Genomic DNA, 12,398 nt, shown 5'->3' with positions numbered 1-12,398 from the left:
TATGGGGGAGGAACAGACAACTGGAGGCTGTATGGGGGAGGAACAGTCAACTGGAGGCTGTATGGGGGAGGAACAGGCAACTGGAGGCTGTATGGGGGAGGAACAGTCAACTGGAGGCTGTATGGGGGAGGAACAGGCAACTGGAGGCTGTATGGGGGAGGAACAGACAACTGGAGGCTGTAAGGGGGAGGAACAGTCAACTGGAGGCTGTATGGGGGAGGAACAGACAACTGGAGGCTGTATGAGGGAGGAACAGACAACTGGAGGCTGTATGGGGGAGGAACAGTCAACTGGAGGCTGTATGAGGGAGGAACAGACAACTGGAGGCTGTATGGGGGAGGAACAGTCAGCTGGAGGCTGTATGGGGGAGGAACAAACAACTGGAGGCCGTATGGGGGAGGAACAGTCAACTGGAGGCCGTATGGGGGAGGAACATGCAACTGGAGGCCGTATGGGGGAGGAACAGTCAACTGGAGGCCGTATGGGGGAGGAACAAACAACTGGAGGCCGTATGGGGGAGGAACAGACAACTGGAGGCCGTATGGGGGAGGAACAGTCAACTGGAAGCTGTATGGGGGAGGAACAGACAACTGGAGGCTGTATGGGGGAGGAACAAACAACTGGAGGCTGTATGGGGGAGGAACAGTCAACTGGAAGCTGTATGGGGGAGGAACAGACAACTGGAGGCTGTATGGGGGAGGAACAGTCAGCTGGAGGCTGTATGGGGGAGGAACAAACAACTGGAGGCTGTATGGGGGAGGAACAGTCAACTGGAGGCCGTATGGGGGAGGAACAGGCAACTGGAGGCCGTATGGGGGAGGAACATGCAACTGGAGGCCGTATGGGGGAGGAACAGTCAACTGGAGGCCGTATGGGGGAGGAACAAACAACTGGAGGCCGTATGGGGGAGGAACAGACAACTGGAGGCCGTATGGGGGAGGAACAGGCAACTGGAGGCCGTATGGGGGAGGAACAGACAACTGGAGGCCGTATGGGGGAGGAACAGTCAACTGGAGGCCGTATGGGGGAGGAACAAACAACTGGAGGCCGTATGGGGGAGGAACAGACAACTGGAGGCCGTATGGGGGAGGAACAGGCAACTGGAGGCCGTATGGGGGAGGAACAGACAACTGGAGGCCGTATGGGGGAGGAACAGTCAACTGGAGGCCGTATGGGGGAGGAACAGTCAACTGGAGGCCGTATGGGGGAGGAACAAACAACTGGAGGCCGTATGAGGGAGGAACAGACAACTGGAGGCTGTATGGGGGAGGAACAGTCAACTGGAGGCTGTATGGGGGAGGAACAGACAACTGGAGGCTGTATGGGGGAGAAACAGACAACTGGAGGCTGTATGGGGGAGGAACATACCACTGGAGGCTGTATGGGGGAGGAACAGGCAACTGGAGGCTGTATGGGGAGGAACAGTCAGCTGGAGGCTGTATGGGGGAAGAACAGACAGCTGGAGGCTGTATGGGGGAGAAACAGACAACTGGAGGCTGTATGGGGGAGGAACATACAACTGGAGGCTGTATGGGGGAGGAACAGACAGCTGGAGGCTGTATGGGGGAGGAACATACAACTGGAGGCTGTATGGAGGAGGAACAGACAACTGGAGGCTGTATGGGGGAGGAACAGTCAACTGGAGGCTGTATGGGGGAGGAACAGTCAACTGGAGGCTGAATGGGGGAGGAACAGGCAACTGGAGGCTGTATGGGGGAGGAACAGTCAACTGGAGGCTGTATGAGGGAGGAACAGACAACTGGAGGCTGTATGGGGGAGGAACAGTCAACTGGAGGCTGTATGGGGGAGGAACAGACAACTGGAGGCTGTATGGGGGAGGAACAGACAACTGGAGGCTGAATGGGGGAGGAACATACAACTGGAGGCTGTATGGGGGAGGAACAGACAACTGGAGGCTGTATGGGGAGGAACAGTCAGCTGGAGGCTGTATGGGGGAAGAACAGACAGCTGGAGGCTGTATGGGGGAGAAACAGACAACTGGAGGCTGTATGGGGGAGGAACATACAACTGGAGGCTGTATGGGGGAGGAACAGACAGCTGGAGGCTGTATGGGGGAGGAACAGACAACTGGAGGCTGTATGGGGGAGGAACAGACAACTGGAGGCTGTATGGGGGAGGAACAGACAACTGGAGGCTGTATGGGGGAGGAACAGGCAACTGGAGGCTGTATTGGGGGAGGAACAGTCAACTGGAGGCTGTATGGGGGAGGAACAGGCAACTGGAGGCTGTATTGGGGGAGGAACAGGCAACTGTAGGCTGTATGGGGGAAGAACAGGCAACTGGAGGCTGTATGGGGGAGGAACAGGCAACTGGAGGCTGTATGGGGGAGGAACAGGCAACTGGAGGCTGTATGGGGGAGGAACAGGCAACTGGAGGCTGTATGGGGGAGGAACAGGCAACTGGAGGCTGTATGGGGAGGAACAGGCAACTGGAGGCTGTATGGGGAGGAACAGGCAACTGGAGGCTGTATGGGGAGGAACAGGCAACTGGAGGCCGTATGGGGAGGAACAGGCAACTGGAGGCCGTATGGGGAGGAACAGGCAACTGGAGGCCGTATGGGGGAGGAACAGACAACTGGAGGCCGTATGGGGGAGGAACAGGCAACTGGAGGCCGTATGGGGGAGGAACAGACAACTGGAGGCCGTATGGGGGAGGAACAGGCAACTGGAGGCCGTATGGGGGAGGAACAGGCAACTGGAGGCCGTATGGGGGAGGAACAGACAACTGGAGGCCGTATGGGGGAGGAACAGGCAACTGGAGGCCGTATGGGGGAGGAAGAGACAACTGGAGGCCGTATGGGGGAGGAAGAGACAACTGGAGGCCGTATGGGGGAGGAACAGGCAACTGGAGGCCGTATGGGGGAGGATCAGACAACTGGAGGCCGTATGGGGGAGGAACAGACAACTGGAGGCCGTATGGGGGAGGAACAAACAACTGGAGGCCGTATGGGGGAGGAACAAACAACTGGAGGCCGTATGGGGGAGGAACAGTCAACTGGAGGCCGTATGGGGGAGGAACAGACAACTGGAGGCTGTATGGGGGAGGAACAGTCAACTGGAAGCTGTATGGGGGAGGAACAGACAACTGGAGGCTGTATGGGGGAGGAACAGTCAGCTGGAGGCTGTATGGGGGAGGAACAAACAACTGGAGGCTGTATGGGGCAGGAACAGACAACTGGAGGCTGTATGGGGCAGGAACAGACAACTGGAGGCTGTATGGGGCAGGAACAGACAACTGGAGGCTGTATGGGGGAAGAACAGACAGCTGGAGGCTGTATGGGGGAGGTACAGTCAGCTGGAGGCTGTATGGGGGAAGAACAGACAACTGAAGGCTGTATGGGGGAAGAACTGTCAACTGGAGGCCGTATGGGGGAGAAACAGACAACTGGAGGCTGTATGGGGGAGGAACATACAACTGGAGGCTGTATGGGGGAGGAACAGACAGCTGGAGGCTGTATGGGGGAGGGACAGACAACTGGAGGCTGTATGGGGAGGAACAGACAACTGGAGGCTGTATGGGGGAGGAACAGACAACTGGAGGCTGTATGGGGGAGGAACATTCAACTGGAGGCTGTATGGGGGAGGAACAGACAACTGGAGGCTGTATGGGGGAGGAACAGTCAACTGGAGGCTGTATGGCGGAGGAACAGGCAACTGGAGGCTGTATGGGGGAGGAACAGGCAACTGGAGGCTGTATGGGGGAGGAATAGGCAACTGGAGGCTGTATGGGGGAGGAACAGGCAACTGGAGGCTGGATGGGGGAGGAACAGGCAACTGGAGGCTGTATGGGGGAGGAACAAACTAATGGAGGCCGTATGGGGGAGGAACAGGCAACTGGAGGCTGTATGGGGGAGGAACAGACAACTGGAGGCCGTATGGGGGAGGAACAGACAACTGGAGGCCGTATGGGGGAGGAACAGACAACTGGAGGCCGTATGGGGGAGGAACAGGCAACTGGAGGCTGTATGGGGAGGAACAGACAACTGGAGGCCGTATGGGGGAGGAACAGGCAACTGGAGGCCGTATGGGGGAGGAACAGGCAACTGGAGGCCGTATGGGGGAGGAACAGTCAACTGGAGGCTGTATGGGGGAGGAACAGACAACTGGAGGCTGTATGGGGGAGGAACAGTCAACTGGAGGCTGTATGGCGGAGGAACAGACAACTGGAGGCTGTATGGGGGAGGACCAGACAACTGGAGGCTGTATGGGGGAGGAACAGACAACTGGAGGCCGTATGGGGGAGGAACAGGCAACTGGAGGCCGTATGGGGGAGGAACAGGCAACTGGAGGCCGTATGGGGGAGGAACAGTCAACTGGAGGCTGTATGGGGGAGGAACAGACAACTGGAGGCTGTATGGGGGAGGAACAGACAACTGGAGGCTGAATGGGGGAGGAACATACAACTGGAGGCTGTATGGGGGAGGAACAGACAACTGGAGGCTGTATGGGGGAGGACCAGACAACTGGAGGCTGTATGGGGGAGGAACAGACAACTGGAGGCTGTATGGGGGAGGAACAGTCAACTGGAGGCTGTATGGGGGAGGAACAGACAACTGGAGGCTGTATGGGGAGGAACAGGCAACTGGAGGCTGTATGGGGGAGGAACAGTCAACTGGAGGCTGTATGGGGGAGGAACAAACAACTGGAGGCTGTATGGGGGAGGAACAGTCAACTGGAAGCTGTATGGGGGAGGAACAGACAACTGGAGGCTGTATGGGGGAGGAACAAACAACTGGAGGCTGTATGGGGGAGGAACAGTCAACTGGAAGCTGTATGGGGGAGGAACAGACAACTGGAGGCTGTATGGGGGAGGAACAGTCAGCTGGAGGCTGTATGGGGGAGGAACAAACAACTGGAGGCTGTATGGGGGAGGAACAGTCAACTGGAGGCCGTATGGGGGAGGAAGAGACAACTGGAGGCCGTATGGGGGAGGAAGAGACAACTGGAGGCCGTAAGGTGGAGGAACAGGCAACTGGAGGCCGTATGGGGGAGGAACAGACAACTGGAGGCCGTATGGGGGAGGAACAAACAACTGGAGGCCGTATGGGGGAGGAACAGACAACTGGAGGCCGTATGGGGGAGGAACAAACAACTGGAGGCCGTATGGGGGAGGAACAAACAACTGGAGGCCGTATGGGGGAGGAACAGTCAACTGGAGGCCGTATGGGGGAGGAACAGACAACTGGAGGCTGTATGGGGGAGGAACAGTCAACTGGAGGCTGTATGGGGGAGGAACAAACAACCGGAGGCTGTATGGGGGAGGAACAGTCAACTGGAAGCTGTATGGGGGAGGAACAGACAACTGGAGGCTGTATGGGGGAGGAACAGTCAGCTGGAGGCTGTATGGGGGAGGAACAAACAACTGGAGGCTGTATGGGGCAGGAACAGACAACTGGAGGCTGTATGGGGCAGGAATAGACAACTGGAGGCTGTATGGGGGAGGAACAGTCAACTGGAGGCTGTATGGGGGAAGAACAGACAGCTGGAGGCTGTATGGGGGAGGTACAGTCAGCTGGAGGCTGTATGGGGGAGAAACAGACAACTGGAGGCTGTATGGGGGAGGAACATACAACTGGAGGCTGTATGGGGGAGGAACAGACAGCTGGAGGCTGTATGGGGGAGGGACAGACAACTGGAGGCTGTATGGGGAGGAACAGACAACTGGAGGCTGTATGGGGGAGGAACAGACAACTGGAGGCTGTATGGGGGAGGAACATTCAACTGGAGGCTGTATGGGGGAGGAACAGGCAACTGGAGGCTGTATGGGGGAGGAACAGTCAACTGGAGGCTGTATGGCGGAGGAACAGGCAACTGGAGGCTGTATGGGGGAGGAACAGGCAACTGGAGGCTGTATGGGGGAGGAACAGGCAACTGGAGGCTGTATGGGGGAGGAACAGGCAACTGGAGGCTGGATGGGGGAGGAACAGGCAACTTGAGGCTGTATGGGGAGGAACAGGCAACTGGAGGCTGTATGGGGGAGGAACAAACTAATGGAGGCTGTATGGGGGAGGAACAGGCAACTGGAGGCTGTATGGGGGAGGAACAGACAACTGGAGGCTGTATGGGGGAGGAACAGTCAACTGGAGGCTGTATGGGGGAGGAACAGTCAGCTGGAGGCTGTATGGGGGAGGAACAGGCAACTGGAGGCTGTATGGGGGAGGAACAGTCAACTGGAGGCTGTATGGGGGAGGAACAAACAACTGGAGGCTGTATGGGGGAGGAACAGTCAACTGGAAGCTGTATGGGGCAGGAACAGTCAACTGGAGGCTGTATGGGGGAGGAACAGACAACTGGAGGCTGTATGGGGGAGAAACAGACAACTGGAGGCTGTATGGGGGAGGAACAGGCAACTGGAGGCTGTATGGGGGAGGAACAGGCAACTGGAGGCTGTATGGGGGAGGAACAGGCAACTGGAGGCTGTATGGGGGAGGAACAGGCAACTGGAGGCTGTATGGGGGAGGAACAGGCAACTGGAGGCTGTATGGGGGAGGAACAGGCAACTGGAGGCTGTATGGGGAGGAACAGGCAACTGGAGGCTGTATGGGGGAGGAACAGGCAACTGGAGGCCGTATGGGGGAGGAACAGACAACTGGAGGCCGTATGGGGGAGGAACAAACAACTGGAGGCCGTATGGGGGAGGAACAGACAACTGGAGGCCGTATGGGGGAGGAACAAACAACTGGAGGCCGTATGGGGGAGGAACAAACAACTGGAGGCCGTATGGGGGAGGAACAGTCAACTGGAGGCCGTATGGGGGAGGAACAGACAACTGGAGGCTGTATGGGGGAGGAACAGTCAACTGGAGGCTGTATGGGGGAGGAACAAACAACCGGAGGCTGTATGGGGGAGGAACAGTCAACTGGAAGCTGTATGGGGGAGGAACAGACAACTGGAGGCTGTATGGGGGAGGAACAGTCAGCTGGAGGCTGTATGGGGGAGGAACAAACAACTGGAGGCTGTATGGGGCAGGAACAGACAACTGGAGGCTGTATGGGGCAGGAATAGACAACTGGAGGCTGTATGGGGGAGGAACAGTCAACTGGAGGCTGTATGGGGGAAGAACAGACAGCTGGAGGCTGTATGGGGGAGGTACAGTCAGCTGGAGGCTGTATGGGGGAGAAACAGACAACTGGAGGCTGTATGGGGGAGGAACATACAACTGGAGGCTGTATGGGGGAGGAACAGACAGCTGGAGGCTGTATGGGGGAGGGACAGACAACTGGAGGCTGTATGGGGAGGAACAGACAACTGGAGGCTGTATGGGGGAGGAACAGGCAACTGGAGGCTGTATGGGGGAGGAACAGTCAACTGGAGGCTGTATGGCGGAGGAACAGGCAACTGGAGGCTGTATGGGGGAGGAACAGGCAACTGGAGGCTGTATGGGGGAGGAACAGGCAACTGGAGGCTGTATGGGGGAGGAACAGGCAACTGGAGGCTGGATGGGGGAGGAACAGGCAACTTGAGGCTGTATGGGGGAGGAACAGTCAGCTGGAGGCTGTATGGGGGAGGAACAGTCAGCTGGAGGCTGTATGGGGGAGGAACAAACAACTGGAGGCTGTATGGGGGAGGAACAGTCAACTGGAGGCTGTATGGGGGAGGAACAGTCAACTGGAGGCTGTATGGGGCAGGAACAGTCAACTGGAGGCTGTATGGGGGAGGAACAGACAACTGGAGGCTGTATGGGGGAGAAACAGACAACTGGAGGCTGTATGGGGGAGGAACAGGCAACTGGAGGCTGTATGGGGGAGGAACAGGCAACTGGAGGCTGTATGGGGGAGGAACAGGCAACTGGAGGCTGTATGGGGGAGGAACAGGCAACTGGAGGCTGTATGGGGGAGGAACAGGCAACTGGAGGCTGTATGGGGGAGGAACAGGCAACTGGAGGCTGTATGGGGAGGAACAGGCAACTGGAGGCTGTATGGGGGAGGAACAGGCAACTGGAGGCCGTATGGTGGAGGAACAGACAACTGGAGGCCGTATGGGGGAGGAACAGACAACTGGAGGCCGTATGGGGGAGGAACAGACAACTGGAGGCCGTATGGGGGAGGAACAGGCAACTGGAGGCCGTATGGGGGAGGAACAGACAACTGGAGGCCGTATGGGGGAGGAACAGACAACTGGAGGCCGTATGGGGGAGGAACAGACAACTGGAGGCTGTATGGGGGAGGAACAGGCAACTGGAGGCTGTATGGGGGAGGAACAGACAACTGGAGGCTGTATGGGGGAGGAACAGTCAACTGGAGGCTGTATGGGGGAGGAACAGACAACTGGAGGCTGTATGGGGGAGGAACAAACAACTGGAGGCTGTATGGGGGAGGAACAGACAACTGGAGGCTGTATGGGGGAGGAACAGTCAACTGGAGGCTGTATGGGGGAGGAACAAACAACTGGAGGCTGTATGGGGGAGGAACAGTCAACTGGAGGCTGTATGGGGGAGGAACAGACAACTGGAGGCTGTATGGGGAGGAACAGGCAACTGGAGGCTGTATTGCGAGGAACAGTCAACTGGAGACTGTATGGGGGAGGAACAAACAACTGGAGGCTGTATGGGGGAGGAACAGTCAACTGGAAGCTGTATGGGGGAGGAACAGACAACTGGAGGCTGTATGGGGGAGGAACAGTCAGCTGGAGGCTGTATGGGGGAGGAACAAACAACTGGAGGCTGTATGGGGGAGGAACAGTCAACTGGAGGCTGTATGGGGGAGGAACAGTCAGCTGGAGGCTGTATGGGGGAAGAACAGACACCTGGAGGCTGTATGGGGGAGGTACAGTCAGCTGGAGGCTGTATGGGGGAAGAACAGACAACTGGAGGCTGTATGGGGGAAGAACTGTCAACTGGAGGCTGTATGGGGGAGGAACAGTCAACTGGAGGCTGTATGAGGGAGGAACAGACAACTGGAGTCTGTATGGGGGAGGAACAGTCAACTGGAGGCTGTATGGGGGAGGAACAGACAACTGGAGGCTGTATGGGGGAGGAACAGTCCGCTGGAGGCTGTATGGGGGAGGAACATACAACTGGAGGTTGTATGGGGGAGGAACAGTCAACTGGAGGCTGTATGGGGGAGGTACAGTCAGCTGGAGGCTGTATGGGGGAGAACAGACAACTGGAGGCTGTATGGGGGAGAACAGACAACTGGAGGCTGGATGGGGGAAGAACTGTCAACTGGAGGCTGTATGGGGGAGGAACAGTCAACTGGAGGCTGTATGAGGTAGGAACAGACAACTGGAGGCTGTATGGGGGAAGAACAGGCAACTGGAAGCTGTATGGGGGAGGAACAGACAACTGGAGGCTGTATGGGGGAAGAACAGACTGCTGGAGGCTGTATGGGGGAGGAACAGACAGCTGGAGGCTGTATGGGGGAGGAACAGTCAACTGGAGGCTGTATGGGGGAAGAACAGACAGCTGGAGGCTGTATGGGGGAAGAACAGACAGCTGGAGGCTGTATGGGGGAGGAACAGACAGCTGGAGGCTGTATGGGGGAGGAACAGTCAGCTGGAGGCTGTATGGGGGAGGAACAGACAGCTGGAGGCTGTATGGGGGAGGAACAGACAGCTGGAGGCTGTGTGGGGGAAGAACAGATAACTGGAGGCTGTATGTGGGAGGAACAGCTGTAAAATGATGATTAAAAGCATCACAAATCTGAACTTTTTCAGTGATGACCCAGGACTCTAACACTACTTGATTAGACAGGAAGGAATGACCCAGGACTCTAACACTACTTGATTAGACAGGGAAGTGGAGGAATGACCCAGGACTCTAACACTACTTGATTAGACAGGGAAGTAGAGGAATGACCCAGGACTCTAACACTACTTGATTAGACAGGGAGGAATGACCCACCGCTTCAGTGAATTAACGGTTTTCCAGAATCTAGAGGGATCACTAGCAGTCTGTCATAGCGCTAAGGAAGTAGTTTCATATGACCTGTTTAACAGAGTCTGTCAGCGCTAAGGAAGTGGTTTCATATGACCTGTTTAACTGTCTGTCATAGCACCAAGGAAGTAGTTTCATATGGCCTGTTTAACAGTCTGTCATAGCACTAAGGAAGTAGTTTCATATGGCCTGTTTAACAGTCTGTCATAGTGCTAAGGAAGTAGTTTCATTCAGCCTGTTTAACAGAGTCTGTCATAGCACTAAGGAAGTAGTTTCATTCAGTCTGTTTAACAGAGTCTGTCATAGCACTAAGGAAGTAGTTTCATTCAGTCTGTTTAACAGAGTCTGTCATAGCACTAAGGAAGTAGTTTCATTCAGTCTGTTTAACAGAGTCTGTCATAGCACTAAGGAAGTAGTTTCATTCATCTGTTTAACAGAGTCTGTCATAGCGCTAAAGAAGTAGTTTAATTTGGCTCTGTCTCAGGGGTCTAAGGCTCCGTCTCAGGGGTCTAAGGCTCCGTCTCAGGGGTCTAAGGCTCCGTCTCAGGGGTCTAAGACACTGCATCGCAGTCGGCCGCGACCGGGAGACCCAGGGGGGAGGGTTTGCCCGGCAGGGATGTCCTTGTCCCATCGCACACTAGTGACTCCTGTGGCGGGCCGAGCGCATTGCACGCTGACACTGGTCGCCAGGTGTACGGTGTTTCCTCCGACATATTGGTAAGGCTGGCTTCCGGGTTAAGCGGGCATTGTGTCAAGAAGCAGTGTGGCTTGGTTGTGTCGTGTTTCGGAGGGCGCACGGCTCTCGACCTTCGCCTCTCCCGAGTCCGTACGAGAGTAGCAGCGATGAGACAATTGGATACCACGAAATTGGGGAGAAAAACAGGGTAAAATGATTTTTTGAGCCACAATGGACTTCCTGATTGGATTAAACATTAGTAGAATAGTAGAACTCAGGTAAATGTGCACAACATTACCATTGACATTATAAAATACTGTTGAGGAGCTGGGAGTGAGAAAGGTGAGAGAGATTGAGAGAGAACGGGAGAGAGAGAGGGGGAGATGGAGAGAGAACGGGAGAGAGAACGGGAGAGAGAGAGGGGGAGATGGAGAGAGAACGAGAGAGGGGGAGATGGAGAGAGAATGGGAGAGAGAGCGGGGGAGATGGAGAGAGAACGAGAGAGGGGGAGATGGAGAGAGAACGGGAGAGAGAGAGGGGGAGATGGAGGGAGAACGGGAGAGAGATAGGGGAGATGGAGAGAGAACGGGAGAGAGAGAGAGGGGGAGATGGAGAGAGAACGAGAGAGGGGGAGATGGAGAGAGAACGGGAGAGAGAGAGGGGAGATGGAGAGAGAACAGGAGAGAGAGAGAGGGGGAGATGGAGAGAGAACGAGAGAGGGGGAGATGGAGAGAGAACGGGAGAGAGAGCGGGGGAGATGGAGAGAGAACGGGAGAGAGAGAGGGGGAGATGGAGAGAGAACGGGAGAGAGAGAGGGGGAGATGGAGAGAGAACGGGAGAGAGAGAGGGGGAGATGGAGGGAGAACGGGAGAGAGAGAGGGGGAGATGGAGGGAGAACGGGAGAGAGAGAGGGGGAGATGGAGAGAGAACGGGAGAGAGAGAGGGGGAGATGGAGAGAGAACGGGAGAGAGAGAGGGGGAGATGGAGAGAGAACGGGAGAGAGAGAGGGGGAGATGGAGGGAGAACGGGAGAGAGAGAGGGGGAGATGGAGAGAGAACGGGAGAGAGAGAGGGGGAGATGGAGAGAGAACGGGAGAGAGAGGGGGAGATGGAGAGAGAACGGGAGAGAGAGAGGGGGAGATGGAGAGAGAACGGGAGAGAGAGAGGGGGAGATGGAGAGAGAACGGGAGAGAGAGAGGGGGAGATGGAGAGAGAACGGGAGAGAGAGAGGGAGAGATGGAGAGAGAATGGGAGAGAGATAGGGGGAGATGGAGAGAGAACGGGAGAGAGATAGGGGGAGATGGAGAGAGAACGGGAGAGAGATAGGGGGAGAACGGGAGAGATAGGGGGAGATGGAGAGAGAACGGGAGAGAGATATGGAGAGAGATAGGGGGAGAGAGAGAGAATGGGAGAGAGATAGGGGGAGAGAGAATGGGAGAGAGAGAGGGGGAGATGGAGAGAGAACGGGAGAGAGATAGGTAGAAAGAGAGAGAGAGAGAGGGGGGGAGAACGGAAGAGAGAGAGTGTCTGAGATAATCATCCCTAATCTTTTCCCTCTGGATCTTACCAGCTGTAATTTTTCTGTAATTTTGTCCCTAACCTTACTGTAAGACTAGATGGGAACACATGGGATTCTCACAACTGAGAGGGAGAGAGGAATTGTATGTATTTTTTGTTTAACCTTTATTTAACTAGGCAAGTCAGTGAAGAACAAATTCTTATTTACAATGAAGGCCTAGGAACAGTGGGTTAACTGCCTTGTTCAGGGGCAGAACGCCAGGTTTTTACATTGTCAGCTCGGGGGATTCCATCTAGCAACCTTTCGGTTA

The sequence above is a fragment of the Oncorhynchus mykiss genome, unplaced genomic scaffold (assembly GCF_013265735.2).
Source record: "Oncorhynchus mykiss isolate Arlee unplaced genomic scaffold, USDA_OmykA_1.1 un_scaffold_279, whole genome shotgun sequence".
Classification (NCBI taxonomy): Eukaryota; Metazoa; Chordata; class Actinopteri; order Salmoniformes; family Salmonidae; genus Oncorhynchus; species Oncorhynchus mykiss.
Note: the sequence above shows the minus strand (reverse complement) of the source record.